The sequence below is a fragment of the Lissotriton helveticus genome, chromosome 8, assembly GCF_964261635.1.
Source record: "Lissotriton helveticus chromosome 8, aLisHel1.1, whole genome shotgun sequence".
Classification (NCBI taxonomy): domain Eukaryota; kingdom Metazoa; phylum Chordata; class Amphibia; order Caudata; family Salamandridae; genus Lissotriton; species Lissotriton helveticus.
Genome location: NC_136069.1, coordinates 1,462,190,386 through 1,462,218,004, shown reverse-complemented (window position 1 = coordinate 1,462,218,004; position 27,619 = coordinate 1,462,190,386). Strand labels below are relative to the sequence as shown.

Here is a 27,619-nt window from a genome sequence, read left to right as displayed (position 1 = left end):
TTTGGGTGTGCGAGGTGGTAACAGAGAACTGTCACTTCGCAAACTAGAGTCTCGTTACATCATAGACTTTGATTGTCTTACACCGAAAGGCCTGAATGTAAGTGAGGAGCTATCAATTCATCTGTATGAATAATTGTATTTTGACTGCTAACTATTTTTTGCACTTTATCATCCTGCTTGCTTTTAAAATATGTTGTTTTTAATTCTTTAGGATATGGGCACTTGTGCTGATTGTTGACGGACAAATTAGTATGATGCCGGGTTATATTGGATGGAAATGTATTAATTGCCCACTTGGGCAGGGACTCAATGTAATATGAAGTATCGAATCACCAACCACGTTCACTCTGCTTGAAAAGCCCACTTGGGCGTGGAAATAATGGAAACCCTTGTGTTTACTTGATACTATGGTTACGGAAGTAATTTTGGAGACAAATGAACTGCCACCATACTACAATACCATGACAACAACCAATGACGTTACAGCTTACTTGCGTGTGTACTATCACGTGGCATGGGTTTCATTGAAGTCCTGGTTTTGGCATTTTAACCATGAATTTATATTATTCCATGTCCGTTTTATTACCCGGTTTATTTGGAATTTTGTTGGCATTTTTTATGATGTAAATTTCATGAATTATGACAGACAGTGTATGATTTATATTTTTGCTACCATTCAATTTTACTATTGAATAATATCATCGTTCATAATAGAATGCGTAACGATCTGGCATAATAATGTATTATAATATGCATATGCTAGTATTTACAATTGCCAACACTCCATGTTAAAATGTCCGCCGTTGTTTTCACATTGCACTTTGGTGTTTTTACGTGATCATGTATTTAAGATGGCGTCTAGATTAATTTGGTGAGCGTGAACAAGCCGGACTTGGCGAAATGCGTCGTTTTTCTACTTGCCTAATAAACCTCACTTGCAAGTCAACCTGGGTGTCCGAGTATCGTCCTTATCAGGAGGAGTGTTGGAGCGAATTTATTGGGATACCGGTTACCCTTCTCGGACCGCCCACGACAGCCGCTGATCTTTTTACCGGTAATGGTGGAGGAGCAGATACATATATATATATATCTATATCTATACTACTATTATAACGAGAGAACTTTGAACCTTTGAGGCGGGTAAACTCAGGAACCACAGCACCAATCCAAACACCCGATACATCGTTGTAATTGTCAGGGTCTGCAGATGGACATAGGCTATATAAAAAAATTAAATATACGTTCTTTAAAATATTTACGATTAAAAAAAAAGTAGTCCCTTGGAAGTAGCGCCGGCCGCGACGTGCGTGCTGACATCAGGAGCGCGGGGAGGAGCTGCGTACAGGAGCGCGAGGAGGAGCGGCGGACATGAGAGCGGGGAGGAGCGGTGGACAGGCGGGGAGGAGCGGTGAGGAGCGGCGGACAGGCGGTGAGGAGCGGTGGACAGGCGGGGAGGAGCGGCGGCTGAGGTAGGTGAAGCGGCCCGTGTGCGGCTCATTGGGGGCCTTGAAAGTGGCGGGTGCGCTCCGGGGGACCCACGGACAACGTCGGGGCGGGCGGGGGCCCTGAAGCCTGAGACAACGTCGGGGCAGGCGGGGGCCCAGAAGCCTGATTGCTCCGGACAACGTCGGGATGGGCTGCTAGTCTGTTATATAATATAATGCTAAGGTGTTGGGGTAAAATCTTATACCATATTTTTTAAATAATGGGAGGAGCAATTTCCATCTTATCCCCTGGGTTTTGGTGCAAAAAAAGTCATAAAGTGCAATGTGGTATATTTGCCTCAAAGGCTGCAAAGGCAGAAGTCACCACTTACAATTTATTTACCCCACTTTGCTTGATAAGCTCTAGTGGTGTTATAATATAGTCCTCAGGATCGGTTTGTTGATTGGTATGCCCACCTCTAGATCGAGCCAACGCCTGAATTGCCGTAATGGCACAGAGCATTGACAAGATCAAGCGAGGGGAAAAATGGAACAGAACAGGGAAGGAAAGGAAGGGGACAGCAGGGAGGGAGATCTGAAAGACATAAACAGAGCACACACATAAGACTAGGTTTCTATGCCTCTTGCACCAATGATACACTACAGTAAGGAGTTATACCTGTAAAAGAAATATTTAAACCTTGTAGATGTGTAGAGGTATCTGGCAACGTAGGGGTTGATGTGATGATACTACAGGAACACAAAAAAGGCATTCACACGTGATATCCTACTTGTCATATCATACAATGGACTATCTGCATATCCTAATTCACATGTACCGGAACCTACCTAAGTATCCCTCCACTAAGCATCACAGGGGAAGAGTGTAACCTACACCTCCAGAACCCCTGTTAAATAGAAGAGGTACATACAATAGTTAACACCTTTGTATTTCGTTATACACGCTGCCACTTCTAAATGAAAATATAGTTCAAATGAAATCAAAACAACGAACACCCCTGGAACTCTTGGCGATTCCTAGCACCCAGCTAATGCCTCTTAGATGAGTATGTGGTGGAATCCCAAGATATGAATAAGAGCAACTTCAAAAGTAAATAGAGTTTCCTAATGGCTGCTATTACATAGCAGAGAATACCCCGTTGGCCGAAAATGCCAACCGAGCCAAATCCAAAATATACCCAAGTCACAAAACCAGTACCACGATAACAGCCGTTACCGCGGAATCCAAAAGTATCTAAACCAACTTGAAAACAGCTATCCTGCTGTTAGCGCTGTGGTGCAAGCACCCTTACCTCACCAGAACAGCCGAGTCCTCAAACCAGAACCAGATCCCTGACCGGAATACCCGACACCGATCCCCAGCCGCCGTTCTCCTTAACTGTGTTCCTCGTGAGAACGCGACGCGCCGCTAAGGATCACGGGAATTGTAGTTCCGGCCCAGGGCATGCCGGGAGACGTAGTTTGATTACGTCGCGATCGTAACAGTACATCCCTCCCTCAACAGAGGGGGTCATGGACCAGGCTTCGTGGGGCATCTCCGATGGAAGGCAGACACCAACACCGTGGCATGAATCCCCAGAGCAGGTTCCCATGAATTTTCCTCAGGCCCATACCCCTTCCACGCCACCAGATACCACAACTTACTTCTCCGATACTTGGAATCCAGAATGCGGCGGACCACATACTCCAGCTCACCCCGTACCAACAAGGGAGGAGGACGATGCTGGCCCTTAGACAATGAAGGTTTCAACAAAGAGACATGAAACACCGGATGGATGCGTAGATGATAAGGGAGTTTCAGTTTCACCGCCAACGGGTTCACACGTTTCAACACCGTATAGGGTCCAATGTACCTAGGGTTGAACACACTGTGTTTTCTGAAACGCAGATTCCTTGTTGACAGCCACACTTCATCACCTTTGCAGTACAATGGCCCTTGTCTCCTGTGTTTATCAGCGGCGGCCTTGTACTTGAGTTTCACGGCCTGCAGCTGTTCCTGCGCTTTAGCCAATGTCTCTTTAATATGAGCCACTCTATGTGCCACCTCCGGAAGGAGTGAGTCCGTTTTCAGGTGCACAAAGGGAAGAAACCGAGGGTGTCTGCCATACAAACAATAGAAAGGAGTGTTCTTGGTGGAACTGTGCGTGGCGTTATTATAAGCCACCTCTGCCAACCACAAGTAGTCCACCCAGTTCTCTTTACCATTATCCACATAGCATCTCAAATACTGCTTAAGAGTCTGGTTGAGCCGTTCAGTCTGGCCATCGGTTTGTGGGTGAAAACTTGTGGAAAGGGCTGAGTCTATATGCAACGAAGAACACCATTTCTTCCAAAACTGGGCAGTAAACTGTGACCCCCTGTCGGAGACAATGATATTTGGCAATGCAAACCATGTAACCTAACCACGTTAACCATGAGTAGTACAGCCAGCTGACCCGCCGAAGGCACTTGTTTGCAGGCCACAAAATGCCCCATCTTGGACAGGTAATCGACCACCACCATTATAGCCGTACATCCACGGTCAGCAGGAAGACCCACGATGAAATCCACCGATATCCGCTCCCAAGGGATCGTTGGAGTAGGGAGAGGCTGTAACAATCCCTGTGGACGAGAGTGGTCGGACTTCATCCTAGCACATTGAGCACAGGCGGACACCCATCGCCCAACATCAGGTCTCACAGAAGGCCACCAGAACTGTCTCAGTACTCGCTCCAGGGTCTTGGCACAACCAAGATGACCCGCACTTGGCGACTCATGGCACCATACGTAGACCCGCTTCCTCAAAGCCAAGGTAGGCACCAATAACTGTTACGAAACATCGGCAGGCCCCCATGCAACCTCCATTCCTGATGACAACCAAGCCAGGTCTTCCAAACGAAGGAGTCCACCCCTTTCCTGACGTCCCTCAAGAATGTATCAGGCTGCATAGCACACACCACTTTGTCCGGAGCAACAATGCTAGCCTCGGCCTTCTCCTCATAAGGAGTAACCGACGACTGGCGAGTGAGTGCATCCGCCTTCCGGTTGGCAGTACCAGGGCGAAAGGTGATGACGAAATCGAAACCAGAGAAAAACATCATCCACCTGAGCTGTCTAGGAGACACGCGGCAGACATAAACTGTAAATTTCTGTGGTCGGAATAGACAGTGACCACGTGACAGGCACCCATTAGGAAGTGCCGCCATTCCTGAAAAGAGTCCTGAATGGCCAACAACTCTTTCTCAGCGATGTGGTAGTTCTTTTCGGCAGGATTCAGCTTACGAGACATATACGCCACCGCGTGTAACTGACCCGTATCCGCATGGCGCTGAGATAGAATAGCCCCGATCGCCACATCCGAGGCATCTGCCTCCACTACATAGGGCTTGTCCGGGTCAGGGTGGGCCAACACCGGAGCTGACACAAAAGCGTCTTTGAGAGCCGTGAATGCGACTTGCGCTTGCTCAGACCACACAAATCCCTTCGCTTTCCTAAGCAGCTGAGTAATAGGCGCAACCAACCGCGAGAACTGATTGATGAAACGCCTATAAAAATTGGCAAAGCCGATGAAACACTGCACATCATGAACATTACATGGAACAGGCCAATCCCTTACAGCTGTTACCTTCCGTTCAGCAATCTCCTGGCCCTCAGGACTCAACATTACCCCCAAAAACTCCACTGTACGAACATAAGAGTCACATTTACTGAGTTTACAGTAAAGATTATTTACCTGCAAAATGGTAAGCACATTTGACACGTGTTGACAGTGCAATTCCTCCGAGTCTGAGTAAACCAAAATGTCGTCTATGTAGACGATCACATACCGGTCCAAGATGTCCCGGAACACCTCATTTAGAAAGAATTGAAAGGCCGCAGGGGCATTACAGAGACCGAAGGGCATCACTCTGTATTCGAAGAGACCGTATCTGGTCTTGGATGCGGTCTTCCATTCATCCCCACTACGCATGCGGACCAGATGATATGCCCCCTTCAAATCAAGTTTTGTGAACACAGTAGCCTTTTTCACCTGTTCCAACAAAACACTAATCAAGGGTAGGGGATACCTGTTCTTAACCGTAATTGTATTCAGTGCCCTAAAGTCAACACACGCGCACAGCTCGCCATTCGCTTTTGGTATAAAAAAAAGAGGCGAGGCGGCTGGGGATTTGGATGGACGTATAAAACCTAGACCTAACAGTTTGTCCAAGTACTCCCGTAGGTGGAGGTTCTCTGGCTCAGTCAGAGCATAAATCCGCCCACATGGTATCGCCGCTCCCGGGACCAGATCAATGTGGCAGTCATACTGCCTATGGGGAGGGAGTTCCTCAGCCTGTACTTCGTTGAACACCTTGCCAAAGGACTGATACTCCGCAGGAAGTTGAACGCATTTTTCTGCGGCCGTGGCGATACAAGACCCACCAGATAAGGCTTGAGCTGGTTTGATAGCTCCCTTATGACAATGATTCATGCAATACTCGGCACTCATATGAACTGTTCTGGTATCCCAATCTATACTAGGGTTATGCTTCTCCAACCAAGGTAAACCAAAGATTATACCGTATTGAGGAGCCTTGATAACACCAAATGTAAGAAACTCAGAGTGTGTGTCCCCTAGTAACACCTCAATCTCTTCCATGTCATAGCTAATGGGACCCATACTAAGCTTCCTTCCATCAACCGCATATACTTCTTCAGGCCTCTCTTTTTGCACAAGAGTTATTCCTATGCGTTGGGCTTCTTGTATATCGATGAACATGCCCGTTGCCCCTGAATCCACCATAGCTGATGTTACTACAGATTCCCCAGCCAGCATTAACACAATGGATACAAACAGATGATTCGTCACCCTATTCAGTCTGCCACTTAATGAAGGAACATACACAGGACTCCAAGAAACCCCTTCCCGTTTCCCAGAGTCAATTAGTTTTCCGTCACCTTTTCTGTATCAGCAGAGGCTACTCTGTTACCTCGGAACCTGTTTGTTTTGGGCTTTACTGGGCATTCTCTTACATAGTGGCCCTTTTTTCCACAATATAAACAAAGGCCCTGTTTACGTCTGGATTCTCTCTCAGCTGGTGTCAAAGCTGATCTCACAGCCCCTATCTCCATAGGTTCAGCAGAGGAAGCCTGATTCCCTTCCTTAGTGACATGTGTCTCCACCACTGGCTTCCTCCGATTTTCACCTTTCCTCTCACCTAGTCGATGGTCTAACCGCAAGGCCAAATTATCAAACCTTCACATGTAGTGGGTTGAGGATCGATTTGTGCTATGACATCTTTGAGTTCATCATTCAACCCTTGATGAAACAGGGAAGCCTGTTTATTTTCGGGCCATGTGGTTTCTGTCACTAAACGCCTGAAGGCATTCAAATATGTAACCAAATCTTTTTTACCTTGCCGTAATTCCAACAGTTCCCTATCAGCTGTATAGGTATCAGCCCTTCTATCAAACACTCTAAGGAATTCTGTTTTAAAAGCTTCCCAATCATGCAATAAGGGATCATTGCGATTAACTAACGGGACCGCCCACTGTGCAGCGTTGCCTGCTAGGTAGGATATCAGAAAGGCCACCTTGGCCTGATTGGTAGGGAACGATCTAGGCTTACAAGAATAATGTAACGCTATATGAGTGAGGAACACCTGAACTTTGTCTGAATCCCCATGAAAACGCTCAGGTGACGCTAATGGAACAGACACTGGCATCTCCACTACCACTGCTGCGGCGGAGGAGCGGTCCCTGCATCAAAAGGATTGCGCTGTACGCCATCCACACGGGCCCTCAAGTCAGCAGTCTCTAACCGAGACGCCGCTACCTCTAACTGTAGAGCCCCCAGAGCCTCTATCACATCATCCAATGTGGCCATACTAGCACAACCCGACCGGGAGGACTAAGATACGTGGGTCGGGTATTCTGTTATAATATAGTCCTCAGGATCGGTTTGTTGATTGGTATGCCCACCTCTAGATCGAGCCAACGCCTGAATTGCCGTAATGGCACAGAGCATTGACAAGATCAAGCGAGGGGAAAAATGGAACAGAACAAGGAAGGAAAGGAAGGGGACAGCAGGGAGGGAGATCTGAAAGACATAAACAGAGCACACACATAAGACTAGGTTTCTATGCCTCTTGCACCAATGATACACTACAGTAAGGAGTTATACCTGTAAAAGAAATATTTAAACCTTGTAGATGTGTAGAGGTATCTGGCAACGTAGGGGTTGATGTGATGATACTACAGGAACACAAAAAAGGCATTTACACGTGATATCCTACTTGTCAATCATACAATGGACTATCTGCATATCCTAATTCACATGTACCGGAACCTACCTAAGTATCCCTCCACTAAGCATCACAGGGGAAGAGTGTAACCTACACCTCCAGAACCCCTGTTGAATAGAAGAGGTACATACAATAGTTAACACCTTTGTATTTCGTTATACACGCTGCCACTTCTAAATGAAAATATAGTTCAAATGAAATCAAAACAACGAACACCCCTGGAACTCTTGGCGATTCCTAGCACCCAGCTAATGCCTCTTAGATGAGTATGTGGCGGAAACCCAAGATATGAATAAGAGCAACTTCAAAAGTAAATAGAGTTTCCCAATGGCTGCTATTACATAGCAGAGAATACCCCGTTGGCCAAAAATGCCAACCGAGCCAAATCCAAAATATACCCAAGTCACAAAACCAGTACCACGATAACAGCCGTTACCGCGGAATCCAAAAGTATCTAAACCAACTTGAAAACAGCTATCCTGCTGTTAGCGCTGTGGTGCAAGCACCCTTACCGCACCAGAACAGCCGAGTCCTCAAACCAGAACCAGATCACTGACCGGAATACCCGACACCGATCCCCAGCCGCCGTTCTCCTTAACTGTGTTCCTCGTGAGAACGCGCCGCGCCGCTAAGGATCACGGGAATTGTAGTTCCGGCCCAGGGCATGCCGGGAGACGTAGTTTGATTACGTCGCGATCGTAACAAGTGGAGGCGGACCCAGTGCCTAATTGAGGCCAGTGATCGTCGGTGGGGTCCATCGGCACTGATTTTTGGGGACCAGCACTTATTTTTCCTGATCAGACATTTCTCAAGAGCAACAGAGGGAAAAACCACACAAAGAAGAAAGAAGGAGGATGAAAAAGTCATAAAAAACTGGCCCAAAGGGAGAAAGCAATGAACTTGCACAAGTGAGATAAAGGGGAAGGGGTATATGCTAGTGGATTGAGGATCCATGAGGGGTGTATGCTAGTAGATGAAAGAGCTATGAGCTTGATTCAAAGTTACACACCCTTGGTAATTGGCATGCTGACATTTAATAGCACCAGACACGGAGTTCTGAGCAGAGCTTTGGGCACCGTCACTCTTTCTTTTACAAATTGAGTACTGGCGGAAAGCAAGCCTAAGTTTTATATATAACACGTGTTGTGCCTCCAGCTGCAACTAGTCTCACTGAGAAAACATTTTGATAGCCAGGTAATAAGAAGTTAGAGAACCAGTCGCTGTGGTGTTGACTACGCTGCTGAACTTGTAGGACTAGTATACCCCCTTGTTCATTCTGACAGTATGAGGCCCCACTGAAATAGGATTACCCCATACATTACAGAGCCTCAACTCTGTGAACAAATCTTTCTCATGCATTGCCCAGAGAATGCCATCAGTCCCTTTTGGGGAGACTATTTCTAACAGTGATCATAAAATATGAGCTAGCAAGATGGTTCCTGTGGTCGTATTCAGCATAGTATACTATACAATGCAATTGTATCTGGGATCACTTTAATATCCAGCTCGCTCCAAGTATTAGTGAACCTGGGGCATATTAGGACCCAGCTGTGGCAAAGAGCATATTAAACTGTTCTCTATTATATGTAATTCTTTTCCAATAATATACCTCCAAATCTCAGTGCCTTACTTTACTGCTACAAGCATGTTTTGCCTATATGCTTGTAGGATAAAACTTGTCGTTTGGCTACCAACACTGGGCACGATTCGCAAAGGAAAATTAGATCAAAAGTCTAACCTCTAGACCAAAAGTCAAAATGTATGACTTCACAAAGGGACTTACGAGTAGTATCTTTATGACTACTGAGTTTCCTTGCTCGAGGTGGAATCTATGCTATTAGGGCAGGAAGTCCACACTGGGGCGGAAACTCCACACTCAGGGCAGAGTACGTGTAATTTCATCCTGACACAGCTGTGTCAGTGCCTACCATGTCCCCACCCAGCTCCAGCTGAAAGTCGTTAGACCAACAGCCAATGCCAGCCTGGCTACATACATAAATTCAGAGCTGCCACACACAAACCCATTTAGACCTTTCAACATGTTGCTGAATGTGTTTGTCTGTTTGTCCCTTGTCATGCGACAGAATGAGTTGAGGAGGAGGAGAGCAGAGAGCAGTAGCAGTTGGTGGTATTAAGAAACTGTGGGGCACTACATATATTTATATCACATACATTACAAAATTACATCAAAACACATTACAATAACCAATTCAAAGATAGAAAAGTAAAGTTTCACCTATCTTATCCTGCACCATGTCCTCGATGCAGTCCAGTCCTGGACTACAGACTCTTCCGAGCACGAGGTGACATCACAAAGTCTACTACCTTATCCAATCCAGATACTACTCTCATGCAGCATGAGTGAAGCATCTGGATTGGCTGAAGCAGACTACCTTAGTGCTCTGAAAGGCACCGGAGTCCTGTGCCTGCCCCCCAACCCAGCTTTCCAAGACAGCAGGGTTGGAGGGTTTGAATTGTGCATGTCTAGCCATAGATAGCCGGCCAAACCGAAATGCTCAATTCATACTGAAGGGGCCACTCGTCACAGCTCCTAATCAGCAGCAAAAATGCAGTGGCCCCACCCAGCCTTCTCCACTGCAATAACATCCTTTTATTACCAATTTCTTTTTCCAGCTTTCTGCACAGCAGTGTGGAGGCGGGGGGTGAGCGCTCCTCCGCTCATACGGAGGAACCACTGCTGGCGGAAAGGATCTTTAGACAAAGGATGTACCGTTTTCCCCCTGATGTCATCTTTGAGATGGTTTGTGAGTGGGAGCAGGATCTTGACTCTGAGATATGCTGCTCCCATGCCATCCCCCTATGTCAAGATCCTACCAGCTCTCCATTCTTTGCAACTGGGTCTTTCCAGAGGACGTCCAGTGACATCGAGGGTATCTCTCAGGCAAACCAGTCCTGATGCTTGCATCAGATAGTGAGCTGCATCAATAGGATTGCAAATCTCTACATACATATGCCTCATACACTGTCAGGAAGGCAAAGGGTTGCTAGGCATTTCTACCACTATTCCTGTTTCCCTAGTCTGGTAGGTGCAATTAATTGCACAAATGTGGCTCTTCAGCCACCTCGCCTCAAATTACATCTTCCACAACAGGCGTGATGCATGTGGCTGCTTTAAGGATGTGTATGCAGTGTTCCGAGGTAGTACACATGACAGCTATATATTCCGCAGGTCACCTCATGCCTGGCAGCTGGCGGTGGGAGAATTTGGCAAATGTGGCTCTTAATAAGTACTCAAGCACTAGACAATTCTGATATAAATAATTGTTGTTTTAATATACAAAAACATTATAAATTACAAATCCTTATGACACATACATGACCACAACAGACACTGCATGTATCATTTCATACATTATGAGCTTTACAGATCAAAGAGGTACATGTACAAATATTTCCTTATTTTCCTTCTTAGGTGATACTGCATATGCGCTCTCCCCTCATCTCCTAACACCATACAGATGTGCAAACAATGTACATCAGCGTAGGTAAAATAGGCCACACATACATGCACGAACCCTCATAGAGCACACTTTTGGTTTCCTAAAGTTGTGATTCCGATGTCTTGACCGTAGAGGGGGAGTTCTGCTGTATCCCCTGAAGTTGTGTGCAAGATAATAGTAGCCTGTTGTGCCTTGCACAACATAGCAGTAAATCATGGCTTACACTTACATCTGGATCCTCAGCTAGATCGGAACCCAGGGAACAGGCCATTGAAAAGAACAGAGGGCAGGGCATGCAGGTGCGTGACCAGCTGTTTGACACTTTTTTCTTGTGAGCAACCAGTTGTGTTACAGCCTTTATGTGGCTTCACATTCTCAATGATGAGTGGTGGACATTTAACACTCTTTCCATACATTCCATCCTGAGACTACTCTAAGCCATATATAATGTATGTAAACAACAGCTGTTGTCGAGTCAAAAGAATGTATGCAACACATTTTGTGCACATATTAGTGATTAGTGTGTACAAGGACGCCATTGCTTTAGGGGATTAAATGCCACTCAATGTGTGAGACCACCGTGGACAATATTACAATAGGAATTTAATGTAGGTCTCTGAGACACAGTAGTTGTGGTACTGACATCAATCAAACAATCAATCAGAACATTTGTAAAGCGCACTACTTACCCGTGAGGGTCGCAAGGGAGGGGGGAGTGCTGCAACTGCTCGAAGAGCCAGGTCTTAAGGAGTCTTCTGAATGTTCACAGGTCCTGGGTCTGCCGTAGGGGGATGGGGAGGGTGTTCCAGGTCTTGTCGGCGAGGTGGGAGAACGATCTGCCGTCGGAGGTCGCTCTTCGGATGTGGAGGACTGTGGCGAGGGCGAGGTTGGCGGAGCGGAGCTGGCGGTTGGGGGTGGAGAAGCTGACTCGTCTGTTAAGGTATGCTGGTCCGGTGTTGTGGAGTGCCTTGTGTGCATGGGTGAGAAGCTTGAAGGTGATCCTCTTGTTGACGGGGAGCCAGTGCAGGTCTCTCAGATGGGGTGCGATGTGGCTGAGGTGAGGGATGTCAAGGATCAAGCGTGCAGAGGCGTTCTGAATGCGTTGAAGTCGTTTCAGGAGTTTGTCCGAGGCTCCTGTGTAGCGGGTGTTTCCGTAGTCTAGCCTGCTGCTGACGAGGGCCTGGGAGACTGTTCTTCTTGTTTGAGTGGAGATCCACCTGTAGATCTTGCGGAGCATGCAGAGGGTGTTGAAGCAGGTGGACGAGACGGCCTTGACCTGCTTTGTCTTGGAGAGGGTAGAGTCGAGGATGAACCCTAGGTTGCGTGTGTGGTCGATGGGTGTTGGAGCTGTTCTCAGTGCAGTCGGCCACCCCAGGCCGAGGGGGTGGATCCGAGGAGGAGGACTTCCGTCTTGTCCGAGTTCAGCTTTAGTCAGCTGGTCTTCATCCATTCGGCGACGGCTTTCATTCCTTCGTGGAGGTTGGTTTTGGCGGTGTGGGGGTCTTTGGTGAGGGAGAGGATCAGTTGGGTGTTGTTGGCATAGGAGATGATGTTGAGGTCGTGCAGTCGGGCGACGTGGGTGAGCGGTGCCATGTAGATGTTGAACAGTGTTGGGCTGAGGGATGAGCCCTGGGGTACGCCGCAGATGATATTGGTGGCTTCGGAGTGGAAAGGGGGGAGGCAGATGCTCTGGGTTCTGCCGGAGAGGAAGGAGGTGGTCCAGTCCAGGGCCTTCTCTTGGGTCCCGGTGTCGTGAAGGCATGTGCGTAGGGTGCAGCGGCAGACTGTGTCGAAGGCGGCTGGCAGGTCCAGGAGGATGGGGGGCCGCAGTTTCTCCGTTGTCTAGCAGGGCTCTGATGTCATCGATGGCGGCGATGAGGGCAGTTTCGGTGCTGTGGTTGCTGCGGAACCCGGACTGGGACGGGTCCAGGATGCTGTTTTCCTCGAGATAGCGGGTCAGTTGTCTGTTGACGGTCTTCTCGATGACCTCTTCCGGGTACGGGAGCAGGGAGATTGGCCGGAAGTTCTGGAGGTCCTTGGGGTCAGCTTTGGACTTCTTGAGTAAGGCGTTGATCTCGGCGTGTTTCCAGCTCTCCGGGAAGGTCGCTGTCTCGAAGGAGATGTTGATGGCTTTCCGGAGATGGGGTGCGATGGCGGTGCTGGCTTTGTTGAAGATGTGGTGTGGGCATGGGTCTGACGGAGAACCGGCGTGGATGGTGTTCATGATTTTGATGGTGTCGTCGTCGTTTATGTTGGTCCAGGAGAGCAGGAGGTTGTTGCGGCTGGTGGCCGTGGGGGCAGAGGTCTCGGTGGTTGTCGGGTCGGTTGTGGCATTGAAGCTGTCGTGGATGTCTGCGATCTTGCGATGGGAAAAGGTAGCAGAGGTCTTGCGAGGGTGGGATGTCGTTGGTGTTGGAGCTGGTGTTGGAGAGTTCCTTCACGATGTTGAAGAACCCTTTGCTGTTGTGTGCGTTGTTGTCTAGGTTGTCTCTGAAGGAGGCCCTTTTGGCAGATCTGATGAAGTGATGGTGTCTGCGGGAGGTGTTCTTGTGGGCTGCGTAGCTGTCTGGTGTCCGTTCACTGTGCCACTTCTTCTCAAGCTTTCAGCAGGTTTGCTTGGAGGCCCGGAGGGGTTCAGTTAACCAGCTGGCTTTCTTGGGCGAGGGTGGTGGTTAGCTGGTCTTCGGTGACTTTGCTCTAGCAGCGGCGGGGGATCTGTTGGATGCGGTGGTGCGTGGTGGGTTTCCGGTAGGTGAGGTGGAAGCAGTGATGGTCGGTCCAGTGGAGTTCGGTGGTGTGGTTGAGGGAGACGAGGGTGCTTGCTGAGACGATGGGGTCAAGCGTGTGGCCGGCGGAGTGGGTCGGTGTTGTGATGAGTTATCTAAGTCTGAGGTTGGCAAGGTTGGCGATCAGGGAGGTGGAGTTGGTGTCGTTGTTGTTCTCGAGGTGGAAGTTCAGGTCCCCGGGAGGATGTAGTCTGTGGAGGCGAGGGCATGTGTACTGAGGGAGTCAGCAATGGAGTCGCTGAACTGCGGTCGGGGACCGGGGGGTCTGTAGACGAGGGTTCCTCTGAGGGTGGTGTTGGGATCGGTGTGGATCTGGAAGTGCAGTTGTTCGGCGGTGCTGAGGGTGTCGGTGTTGGTCGAGACTCTGAGAGTTTTCCTGTGGACGATGGCGATTCCTCCTCCTACTCCGTTGGTGCGGTCCCTGCGGGAGATCTTGTAGCCGTCCAGGATGGTTATGGCGATGTCCGGTGCCTAGGAGGGGTTTAGCCAGGTCTCCGTCAGGAAGGCGACATCTGGGGAGGTTGAGTCGAGTAGGTCCCAGAGTTCAACAGCGTGTTTGCGGGCGGAACAGGTGTTGAGACGTATGCATCTGAGGTGGTTGGGTTCTTTCCTCGTGGGTGGGTTGGCGGGGCGGATACTGCTGAAGCTGCAGTTTCAGCAGGAGAAGGGTCCTTGGGTGTGCTTCGGGGCGGCCATGCAGCAGGAGCGTGATCGTCCGGCTTTGAGTGCGTGGAGGGTGCTGGTATCGTAGCGGTGTAGGGCGTCGTGGCGTTTGCGGGGGCCAGGGGTTCTGGTGCTGGGCGCAGTCCAGGCGCGGATGGGAGCAGACGGGCTTGCCTTAGGCGTGTCTTCGGTGCACCAGCGGCACGCGCGTTGCGTGCGTCGGCTGCGTGACCGCACAGCGGTCTCCTTTTAGTAGGGGAGGAGGGCGGGAGCAAAAGAGTGTGAGGCGGGAGCTGGGGCTGACCGGGGGATGGGGCCACAGGGGCAGCAGCGGCGGGAAAGTGGTATCAGTCGGGCACAGAAAAACAATAGCGGGTGAAAAAGGGCAAAAAAAACTGTGAAATACAGTAAATACAGTGAGGCAGCAATCAGGCACAAATTATGGTCACAGGTACCGCAGCAGCCTCGAACCCTGGGAAGAGAGGCTCAAGACTCGGCAATCCGGCTGAGGAGCGGCGCATCTGGGGAGGGTGCTACTTGACCTGAGGTCAAGGAATCACACGCACTCACCGCAGCGGTCGCCTTTTAGTAGGGGAGGGGGGCGGGAGCAGAGGAGAGGGAGGCGGAAGCGGGGCTGACCGGGGGGCAGGCCGCAGGGCCAGCAGCGGCGGGAAAGTGGCATCTGTCGGGCACAGAAAAACAATAGCGGGAGGCTAGAAATGTTCAAAACTGTATTGTACATGATCTACTGTATACCCATGTTGCATCATGATGGCTAGCAACATAGAAACATTACTGCACACTCACTTCAATCTCCATGTTGCATATGTGATATCCACGTGTGATGTGCCACTACCAGCCAGCTTTTTTTTTATATGAATTCAAGGAATAGTAGTCCTGTTCTACTTCGGAATAAACAAGACTATAAGTACCAGAATTCAAAGAAAAACTTGACTGGAGCAGCAAATCGCACATGTATATGGGAAACTTGGCAGGGCGGTATGCTCAGAAACAGACTCCTTCATGCATCTAGCTAATAACTAAGGGCCATTTTAAAAAAGGCTAGGCATTTTGTATTGTGTGTAAACTGAATGCATCACACATGCAAGTCTAATGTCCACCTATTATCATTTATCACTGTCTCGTGAAAACGTTCAAGTACCATGTGAGACATTTGTCAAGGAATGGCTGGCACTGTCTGAGCAGTTAACGTTGTACTAACACATGCTCACAGTGCTTACAGAACTTCTTGGGCTGCCGCAGGTACACACACTGTACTGCAGCAAGCAGTGAGGTCTCTCCAAGATTTGGTTGCAAGCTGCATTGCCCAGCTGTTCCTCTGGTCCCCCATAAAACTGAGGGTACTTATTAGTAACACCCTCAGTTAGTATGTTCAATTCAGTTTCACTGAAAGGGTGTGCCTTGTCCTCATGTCTCACAGCCATGTTGGGGGCAGGTGAGTTAAACACAGCAGCAGAGGGTCTTGCCTGTAGGTGAGGATGGCTCAGAATGATTATAAAATGACTGCCAGCAACTTCCTGTATTGAACTTCCTGCTTTATTTTGTTCCTATTTGTCATTTTCTGTATAAAATTGTTTGAATCCAGATCAAATATCTAGGTCGCTGTACTAACTATGCACATGTGATCATCAGTGTGCAGCACAAACGAAGCAGTCTTGACTACCTGTGGGCGGTACTCTCTGCTCCTCATGCATAGTTCGCTGAGTTTTGCCTAGTTTCGGAAATACTCTGCCAACCGCTGTGTGGCAGAATTGTTTTTTGCGTGTGGCTCCCCAAACATTAAGTTGGTGAGTGTGAGCGAGAAAATCTAGTGCTAAACAGTCTCTCAGTGAGATTTCTCAACAAGGGCAGTCGTGGCAGTTCACTACCACATGCATTGAGAAAACTGCCTATCACGCGCTGAGAAAGCTGCAGCTCGAGTAGAATATCTACTCGAGTAGCAGAAAGAAGCAGCACCCTCGAGCACGTGGCTTGGTGGGATTCATACTTGACTTACAGTGCAAGACAAGTTCCCAGCTCTAAAAAACTGTTCAAACAGCACAACACCAAACTCCACCGCTCGCTGAACTCTGCGTAATCTCTCAGAGTTTTTAGATAACTGCACTGAATTCCACAGAGTGAAACTTAACGAGTTACGCCCACCCTAGTATTGACATGCTAAATGTGGCACTTGCCATGTAGAATGTCTGATGTTATCAAGGGATATGCCAATATTTAGAATGGCATGTATGTTGTGTTTCACTATGCTACACAATAGATGACATTTTATAGTAAGTGTAAGACTGTTGAGACTGCACATTATAGGATAAGCCTGGATCCAATTTTAGGTATGGATATATCTATCCAGACTGTTTCCCATCTCCATTTGTAGACTTGCATTGGAAAATAACTATGCTTCAGTGTCAGGAAACTCACATTGCACTAATACTGATGGTGAGAGTTAATAAATATTGAAGAGTATACTGACCTAAATTGAGAAAGATGATATTGTGTTAGTAATTACTGGACATTACCATAATAGTACACCTACTTTTGGGTCCAAGAAGCATATCATTGACTAGTAAAATCAAAGAAGTACAAAGTCAGCAATTGCTTTGTTATGACGAAGTGTACATGAACTACATATTTGTTTGTCTTCTATTTCAGTGGACCAGGCTGGTCACGGACCAACGGGACAGGACCAGGGGCAGAGCAGGAGATCCCCGGCTCGTCGGTGGGCACATCCTCTGGATACCACCAGCAAAGAGGAAGAGGGGCACAAACCATTAGGCAGAACTAGTGCGCCCACTCGGACAGAGCCTTTAGCATCTAAAGCAACAGTCAGAGTGGAGGCTGAAGATACCTCCAGCCAGGGGAAGGAGGAATGTGGCTCTTCCCCTGGCCCACAGGAACTTGATTTGGAAATGGTGTCCCCTGGGCAGGCCCCATCACCATCTGGGTCTGCCATAACGCCTCCCTAACTCTTGAAGTCCCCATTCCATAGGAGCCTCCAATTTTACCCCCTGACACTAGTCCCCCTCCAAGGGCCTGCCCGTTGTTTTGCATCGGAAAAGCTGAGGGACACATCTGCTCCCAACAACCCCCACACCCCTCATGTTCTACCCAAACCTCTTCATATATGATTACTCCTGTGGGTGCATCCCAGGGGGTGATGGTGGCATCTGATGTTGAAAAGAATGCGTCCTCTCGGGCATTACAGGAGAACTGAGATGAACACTGTATGTTCCGAGAGGAACATTCCAGACAAGTGCCTACATCACTTCCTCAGTTGCGGCCATATTGCCTGCATTGGCCCTATGACCCACCGAGACCAGTGTAGTTGTGTCTCCCAGTATGTCTTTTTTTGCTGTTTCCACTGCTACCTCTTGTACCTCTCATGTTTGTTGTTCCCGTGGGGTGTCTGGTACTGCACCAGCCAGCCAGGAAGAGTCCACAGGATCAGAGGATCACTGAGGATGGCCAGTCACTAGACTGTGTTTGGGCTGTGAACCTTTTATTTACCCCATGTACTGGTCCCCATGACGCTTCCTGATTTTTTTAATTTATTTTGCTCAACACCCTCCAAGTTCCCTTGCCCATTTTGCCTGAAGATTTTATTTCCTTACTCCTTTTCCAGTGGACAGTGTTTTCATTTGGTTGTTTGTTGTTCATTATATATGCTGATATTCAAAATACGGAAGTCAACATCGATAGGTGTCTAGCTATGCTTCCAGCATGATACCTTGTTACACAGATGGTCCTACATAACTACATGTCTTACACACATTTATCGTCACATATATGGCCTACAACAATAGTAATAATAACATTACGGTGGGAGGGGGCCCAAGGGAATTTAGAGACCAAGCAAAGACACGTTCCCTATCATGAATTAATAACAGAAGAGTGTCAATGGGTCTAGAGAAATGGTGTCTGCCGTGATATGAAACCTAACACAACCCTAAGGTGTCGAACCTAAATAAAGGGAAAAATACCCAGACCTCATAGTGATCAGAAAAGGATACCTATCAGTCACCACACAGAACCGCCCTTCATAATTTGGGAGTCCTCGTTGACCATACTACTGACAACCTACCGGTGACAAGAGAGGACCAGATGGAACGTCCTCCACCAACCAGGTATGGTGCCTGTACGGTCTAAGTACTGATAATCAGTACTTATGAGTGGAAAAACGAAAGGTGACTGATTTGCAGTGCAAGTGAAAAAGTGTAGGTAATAGTGAAATAAAATTGGGTAAGGGAGTGATATGACATTTTATTCTGATCTACCCACTCCTCCAACATTAAGAAAGCAAAGGCAGTTTGTAACAAATAACTGCCTAGGTGTAAATAAAGGTCAACATGTTTCAGCAAATATGTTGGACAACTGTGTCCTTGCCTTCTTCAGGACCTAGAAATTGCTTGTGCTACTGCAAAGTGAAAAATAAATATAAAAGTGACTGCACATAAATCTTACTGTAACCAAGTCGGTTCTTCTCTGCCGGCATCCAGGCCGACTGAGTGATTTATGTGCAGTTTATTTACACCTAGGCAGTTATTTGTTACATATAGTTACATATATTGGTGGTATTCATATTTTACGGTGATCATGGTGGATCTCTCTTGCGACTTCACAATTGTGGTGATGAGGATCTCTGTGAGTAAGTGCATGACTGGGCAGGGGGCAAGTGCAGAGGGGATAGTACCTGTTACGTAGGGGGAGCTGGGCAGGTTGTGGCACAGGTTACTGGGTGAGGTGAGGTGGGGTGCAGGTAGGTGAGTTGGGTCCCCTCCATGTGTTGACTCTGAAGGAAGATTTAGAAACAGTTTCAACATGCCCTCCATCATCTTCATGGCCAAGTAACGTTGTCTTGCCCTTTCTTCCCTATAGATTACTATGATGTCATTTTGCCTCCTTGGCATGTCTTGACAAGATTTCTCAATCCTGCCCAAGACACGGATCTATCTGTCAAACATCTGAGGGATTTTCTGTATGCCTTGATGTGAGTCTGTATGCCTGTAGTGAGTCGCCCCTATGGCACGAATGTCCTGCCTCACATCAGCCTGTTGTTGCAAAAATGAATCCTTCCACTGGCCACCATGACCATTTGCCAGCCTCCTCCGCATGTGACGACCTCTGATATGACCGTCGTGTCCACTAGCATAGGGAGGGGAAGATATTGGTGCCTAGGGGATACCTGCTCCTCACAAGGGGTGTTAAGTCCCTGAAATGCTTGAGAAAAGGCCTGGGATGCAGTATCATGGGAGGAGTGTGTAGGAGAAGCAAGCAACCCGTATACCATGGATGTGAGGACAGTGAGGAGTTGATGGTTGTGTTGGGGTAGTTGAATGCTGTGGCTGGTTGGATGACTGCTGGGAATGGACAATCCTCAGAGGTGAAGTGGGAGGCACAAAGCTGGCCAGACCTGATGTAAGCTTCAGGGTTTTGCCCACTGGGTCAAAAGGGCACTCCTGATAATCCCGGTCCTCCTCCACGACCAGCACCTGGTCATCTTCTTCATCCTAATCTCTTCCTCTCCATCCTCCTCTTCTTGAGCATTGGTGGCTGCTGACTTAGCTGCTTGGAGGAGGATCAGATTCTCTCCTTGGATTGCCCACCGCCATCCAGTGGTGAAAGGTTCAGCTTCGTCAAGTGACTCATTGTCCTCAGCACCTGAATGACAGAGGTTGCAACAGGATGTAAATTTGCCATAGTATATCATGTGCTACAACACAAGGGTTGGGTCAAATAATCTTTGCATCTATCTAATGTTCCACATGTGACATGGTTTGTGTAAACCTGCATGGGACAGCTCACACTGTAGCACAGACATGTGCAATGCAAATCCAAGCTCAACAGCTACAGCTCCAGCTGCAGCTCTCTGTGGAATTGAGATCCCCTGTGAAGTCAGCTGCGGAACCTGGCTCCTTGAATGTGAGGTGGAAGATGTGGTACTCGATCCAGCAACTTCAGAAGGAAGTGACACCATAATTAATGTTCATCATGATTTATATGTGAACATGCAAAATTAACACCGACATCACTGATTACGTTGGGAACATATCACACACCTTCTTCAGATACTACAAAAAAGTACCAATATCTGCATATCCTTTCACAAGGATTTGGTTATAGTGCACTATTTGGGAATCAATAGTTTACAACAATATATGGCACACTTGGATGACGGTCAGATGGTAGTGGGTCTGACTGCTACAGCCAAAATGTCTCCCAAATCCCTGGATGATGTACTGTGGATCACTGAGAAGTTCCTTACAGTAGCTGTAATGTGCCATACATAACCATATTTCAATTCAAAAGGATGACAAGAATCAGTTTACATGTATATGTCATAGCTACAGTTGTGGCTACTCCTCCTTAGAGGAGACAATATAAGCAATTTGGTACATACTGTATTAATTTAACATAAATGTAGAGTCATCCTTTCATTAGCCAACATGTTATTTATTTTATTTATTTATTTTTTAAACTTGTAAAGCGCAACAAATGCCCTTGGGCGTCTCGGCGCTGTGGACTAAGCAGAATCAGAGGCCAGCTTATTGGTTAAACAACCATGTATTTATCATTTTGTGAAAGTGTAGCAGTGACTGGCAGGAACGGATCTGCAACGGAAGGGCATTCCACAATCTTGCAGCTGTCACAACAAAACGCCTGTCTCCCCAAGACACTGTCTTTGTACGTGGTACATGTAGCTGGTATGCAGTAGATGAAGGAAGTTGTCTATTGGGACAGTATGGGGATAACTGATTTATCAGGAACTGGGGGCCTAATTTACGTGAGGCTTTGAAGGCAATGCATAACGCCTTAAATTTTATGTGATTCCCTACTGCCAACCAATGGTAGTTTTTGATCACGTGAGATATCGGTTTAAATTTAGGAGTCCCTGACAACATTCTGGCGGCTGCATTTTGAACCGTTTGCAGTTTGTTGATTACCCTGCTTTGTGCATTAGCAAACAACCCATTGCAATAGTCCAAAGAGGACATCACCAGCGTGCTAACCAAAGTTTTTCCTGCCTTTTCTGGGAGATATGGAAGAATTTTTTTAATCAATCGAAGTTTGTGAAACGCTGTCGAGACCACTTGATTGGCATGGGAAACAAAATTTAGACCATCATCAAACATAATTCCTAAGTTCCTAACCTTGGTGGCCGGGTTGGGCAAAGTACCCAATGATGGTGACCACCAAGAGCTGGACCATGAAGGGGACAGCTTTCCGAAAATAATGACCTCCGTTTTTTCGGAGTTTAATTTGAGGCAGTTGCTGCCCATCCAGTTACTGATGGCCAGCATGCCTTCTTGGAAGCTTGCAGCAACCTTCTCCCCATCATAGTTTACTGCAAGCACCAACTGGGTATCATCCGCGTAGGACGTAAGGCCCATCCCATAAGCTTTTATGACTCTAGCTAGGTCCGACACATAGATATTAAAAAGTGTCGGACTTAGGGATGAGCCTTGGGGAACTCCACAAGGTAGAGTCAGTTGGGCAGATTGAAAGGAACCTAGGGTCCTGTTAGAGAGAAAGGAGGTGAGCAGTTCTTTTGCCCTGTCTTGGATGCCCATAGCCGAGACACGGTCGATCAGGATGGAATGATCGACCGTATCAAATGCAGCTGACAAATCTAGCAGTATGAGCACCGCTGTGCCTCCCTGGTCCCTGATAGTTCTTATATCTTCGGATGCTTTTATTAAAGCCGACTCGTTACCGTGTAATTTACTAAACCCAAATTGAGTATCGTCCAACGGTTGGTAGTCCTCAATGTATTCGGAAAGTTGTGAATTCATTGCCTTCTCTACCACCTTGGCCAGAAAAGGTAGGCTCGCTATAGGCCTATAGTTCTTAGTATCCTCTGGATTAAGGTGAGATTTTTTTAAAAGTGGTTTAAGGAAAGTATTTTTCAATGAATTAGGATAAATTCCAGCTGTAAACATGGAGTTACAGATTTGCGCTAGTATTGGGGCTATTAGATCCGTAACAGGAACAAGCACTTTCGGTGGACAAGGATCAGTGGCTGATCCTGATTTTATGGTATTCATTATCTCAGCAATTTGTTGCTCAGTAACTGTGTCGAATTGCGCGAAGCAATGATCTAGGGGATTTATGAGAGACAACTGTGTTTTGAGATTTTTATTAGTCGAGAATTCTGAGTAGATTGTGTTAACTTTCTCATAGAAATAATCGGCTAAGGAGTTGCACAAGGATTGCGATGGAACGGGGGTGACCACAGGTGGTTGCCCAGCTAACTTGTTAACTACTTCAAATAGTTGTTTATTTGAGTTTTTGGCCAATTCAATTTGGGTTGTGTAGAATTTTCTTTTTTCCTGTACAATCATCATTTTGTATTTGGCCAATTCTTCCTTGTAGCGTACTTTTAGTTCCGTGGCATAAGATTTACGCCAGTGTCTTTCATAGTTTCTACATCTTTGTTTCTGTTCCCTAAGAGAATCAGTGACCCAGGGTGCCGAGGGGGAAGACCGGTTCTTAGAAATAGTCTTCTTTGGCATCAGCACATTCATTGCGTTATCCAGCCAATTAGTGTATCTAAGGATGGCTATATTTGGGTCTGATGGAATGACAGGGCAGGTGGAAGTTAGGAATGTTTTTAGTTGTTCATTGTTTTTATCTTTCCATACCTTGAATGTCCCCGAGTTATGTTCCGCCACCTTAGTTACTGGAATATTGTTGGATAGTATATTAAATATAATAGCATGGTGATCAGTCCATGCTAGAGGCAAGATGTCTTTTACCAAAACATTCTTTGAGTTGGAAAATATGACCAGCCTCATGAGTGGGCATGGTAACCAGCTGTGTGAGACCGAAGGGCTCCATATCTGCTAATAATGAAATAGTTTCATTGTTGTGAATATTTTCCAAGTGGAAATTAAAGTCCCCTAAAATGATAAAAGAGTCCTCTATCACTAAAGATTCCATCAGATCGTTAAAGGTGGCTAAGAATTCTGTTCTAATTCCTGGGGGTCTATAGAGAAGGACTCCTTTAAAGTTATGTGAAGGGGTAAGCAGGATAGAGAAATGAACAGCTTCACACGTTGAAGATGGAACATGGATTATTCTTACAGAAAAATTATTGTGTAAGATTATCGCCAGTCCACCCCCTTTTTTGTTTATTCTGTCCTGTCTCTGGGAAGTGTAACCTTCTGGGGTAGCTACCGCCAGATCTGGTTCAGAAGTTTGATCAGTCCATGTTTCTGTGATAAAACAGTATGTCAACTCTTCAGTCTGTGATTAAATCTGCTATTTCCTGCTTATGTTTGCTCAGGGAGCGAGCGTTAACAAGTGCGGTTACTGTGGTCATGCTTTTGTTATTAACCATTCCGCGAGTATTAGTAACATTTCGAATGGGTGATGATGATAAATTAAAATCCCAGTGGGGACATGTTAATTCCTGATTTCTGGCCAGACCCTCAAGTCCCACCACAATACAGTTATTATCGGGGGCCGGACGTAATTGAATAAGTTCCTTACCAGAGTAGGATTGTATAATGTTTGTGAATTGTTGACCAGGGGGTATGGCCCTGGGCCCGGTCCTGGCGCGGACGGGCGCAGACAGGTTTGCCTTTGGCGCGACTTGGGTGAGCCGCCGGCGTGCCCGCTACGCGCGTCCGCTGCACTTGCGCTGTGAGGGTTGTTTAAATCCTGTCTGAAGCTGAGAAGTCTGGAGCGCTAACCTGTGCATGGAAAGCGGAAGCGATGCAGTTAGGTAAACGGATCTGGGCACCGGTAGAGCATTGGAAATTAAGAATAGAGGGGTAATCTATTCTATAATATTATAATAATATTTGTTTCTTCTTTTTCTTCTTTTTTCTTTGTCATGATTGTTTTTGTGTAATGATTTATGTGTCTTGAGAATTTTAATTATTCAATGATGTAAATCTGCTGTATGGAATATGTATATGGAATGAAATAATTGGTTGGAACTGTGTGGAATTGTATTATCTGATGATGAATAATAAAAAAAAATAAAAAAAAGGAAAGCGGAAGTGAGTCCCTGCAGCCCTTCGATCAATCGGCACAAGCCGTGTCGGACCTGGGCTTAGGGCATAGCGTACAATTGCAGGTAAGCAGTATTATAACCAAAGGATTTCGCGATTAATTAAAAAGCACAAAACAACTTAGGAGATAAAAACACCTTTGTGTAGGCAGAGCTTGCAGCGTCTAATCAGCTCAAAGACTGCTGAAGAAGTATGCTCTTATGAGCCATATCTGAGCATATAGAGATAAGTGACAATAGGGATATTAGACACATACTGATGGCATATCATCCAATATTTATTACTGTGAGCTTTTTATAGAGTAATTAAGTGTACTTACCAGGGTCTACCATCTGCTCAGTGTGTAGCACCTGACCATATGCCCCCACTTAGTTTAGAAGTGTATCCCTGTCTTCAGGTGTATGCCCGCCCTCTATCAAACCGAGTTTTTAGAGGGCGAGGATGGCCTATGATGAAGCATGACACCAGGTGGTGTGTGAGGCCAGTCCTTCACTTTTTGTTAGATGCCCCCACTTCATATGCAGCTCTAAAAGTCCTGTAGCAGCCCCAACTAGGGGCAGCCCCATTTGTGTTTACATACATGTAACTGTGCCACATAAGGCGAACAGTATGTGTTGTGACATAAGTACATAGAACACAGGCTCTCAGTCTTCTCATACACATATATCCATTCATTTACACATATGTTCATACATCCCCATAGACAACACTCGCAATGACACACATGGCAGCCCCTTCGTAGTACCCCTAGTCAAAGTATTTCTTTCAAACCATAGTATTGTGCCTCTATGGACATTAGCCTTAACCCCTTCCATGCTGATGACGGCCGGGAGCCATCATGGCACACAGTGCTCGTGTGCTGATGACGGCTCCCGGCTGTCATGACTGCACCCGTGATCGGAATGTGCCGCACAGGAGCAGAATCGTGGCCGCGCCCAAGGGGTTAAAGTCAATGAAGCTGGGCGTGGAGGTGTCTGATAAAAATGCGCGAGTGGCTTGGCCTTCAGTAGCTCAAGATGATTTTCACTGATCAGAAGTAGCTCTTTCTACAGACAAGGCTAGGGACTCCTGCAATGACTGCTGAATGTAAGTTAAAATATATATCTTTATTGATGTGAGCTTCTTGCAGACATACTATTGAGGGAATTTAAAACGCAGTCAACGCAACTGTATTAGCAGCAGCAGCGCAACATAAGGGTTTAAAGCTATTTTTAATAGGAATCCACAGATGAGTTAATAGTAATCACACCTCCAAGGCAATGTGTTAAATGGAATTTATTGTCACAGCGGGATTGAAAACTAGGAGAAAAGTGCGCAACCAGCTGTAATGTTCTCAGCAGCAGAGAATGTTGCAAGACTTTGGACGGGACCGTACCTGTGATAATGGCAGTCTTATGATTTTTAATTCAGTGTTAAGTATCATTTTATTTTAGCTCAACAAACCGTTACACCCATTTTAATCACTTCTGCTTCTAATAGCCTGGATTACCTAATGGTAATCTTCCTTGCCAGAGGGCCTGGTTTATATTTCACTGAATTTGACCACAAGAGACCAGTCCTGCAGTCCTAATGGTACCAGCCAACTTTGGTAAATCTAATTAAAATCATCCTGAGGCCCACCTTTAATATCCTTCCCTGTATTCACTAATAATGTAATATTGACCCATAATTGGCTGTATAGGTATCATTAAGCGCCCACCAACATACCCAATATTTAATAGGTTGCAAAAATAGGGTTGTCCATCATGCATGCTCTGCAGTGGGATATCACAGTGGTGGCTCAATGCCACCCAGGATCCATTTTCAGCACTTCCCTATGGGGTCTGATCACCTCCCAAAGGGAAGGGAAAACATCAAAATATAATATATTGCCCCACGGGCATCGACCTATGCCTAGAGATCTGACTCCCCAAAAATCAATGGCTGCTATGTTTTTTCTTACCCTGGGGTGCCAATCGACCCCCACCCAGGAAGGGAAAATATCAAAATAATACATATATATGGGGGGTTGACCCATGCCTGAGGGCCGACTCACCCCAAAAAACAACACCTCTCTGGCATTTAGTGTGATTCTGTTTAAGCATCATGGTGCATCTGCGATCCACGCTCTGGGATCGGTTTGAGAGAGGCATCACCGGAAAGGGGAGCCTGACTGCCCTTTCCAACAATACCTCCCTAACATGGGGAGGAGGCAGCTGAAGGGAGGAATGCCACTGGACACACGCGAAGCTCTACTCACCTGCTCCTAATGGCGCCGTCAATTGGGATATATAATGGCAGCACGCACAGCAGTGCACTGACGTCACTGATAGGGTGGTAGGACTCGGAGGGTGGGGGCTGTCCCAGAAGCGATTCCATGTCAGCCCTCACAGGTGCCCACATGGGGAGAATCCTCTGGTGGAAGCACCAAAGCTTTCCCTGATCAACCTCCCACCCCCAGGAGGACGACCGGTTGACGTCTTCTGCACTGCAGAGGTATCGGGAGGACGTCAACTGGTCTGTTCTCCATATTTAAAAGGTTATTTAGCGCCAGGACACCTAGTTTCTGGGTAGCAGTCACACTTTATAAATGTATAAATCAAATCAAATTATGAATATGAATTTGTGGAGGCAATTTATCCAAATTGACCAAAATATCAGGGAAAAAGCTGCAGGTACTTTGCTGGGTCTTCTAGACCAGTGTCATCGTTGGTTGAGGATGCAATAAGTACCAGCAGTGAACAAGAGTCACCTGATCCTGGATATGTAGAGGAAATGGAAGGCAACAGACCACAGGTGTAGCAATGCACAATGGGTTAAATTGAGGAGCCACGGCTGCAGGGGAATCGCCGTTTCACCTGCTATATAGAGTAGTCACTAGCAGCTACGGTTGCAGTATTCACCATGGAGAAATGTGTGGTGCCTTTGCTTCACCTGATAATGGCAGTAATATTGCATGTATGTTGTATGGTCTTGCACTGTGCAGGCCTC

At 46.9% G+C, this 27,619-nt stretch overlaps 1 long non-coding RNA gene across 2 annotated transcripts in view; it reads right to left on the bottom strand.

Annotated features, from left to right (window-relative positions):
* LOC144772007 (uncharacterized) overlaps positions 1-27,619 on the bottom strand; it is a 514,879-nt gene that overhangs the window by 278,854 nt on the left and 208,406 nt on the right. The gene's annotated exons all lie outside the window — the stretch shown is intronic.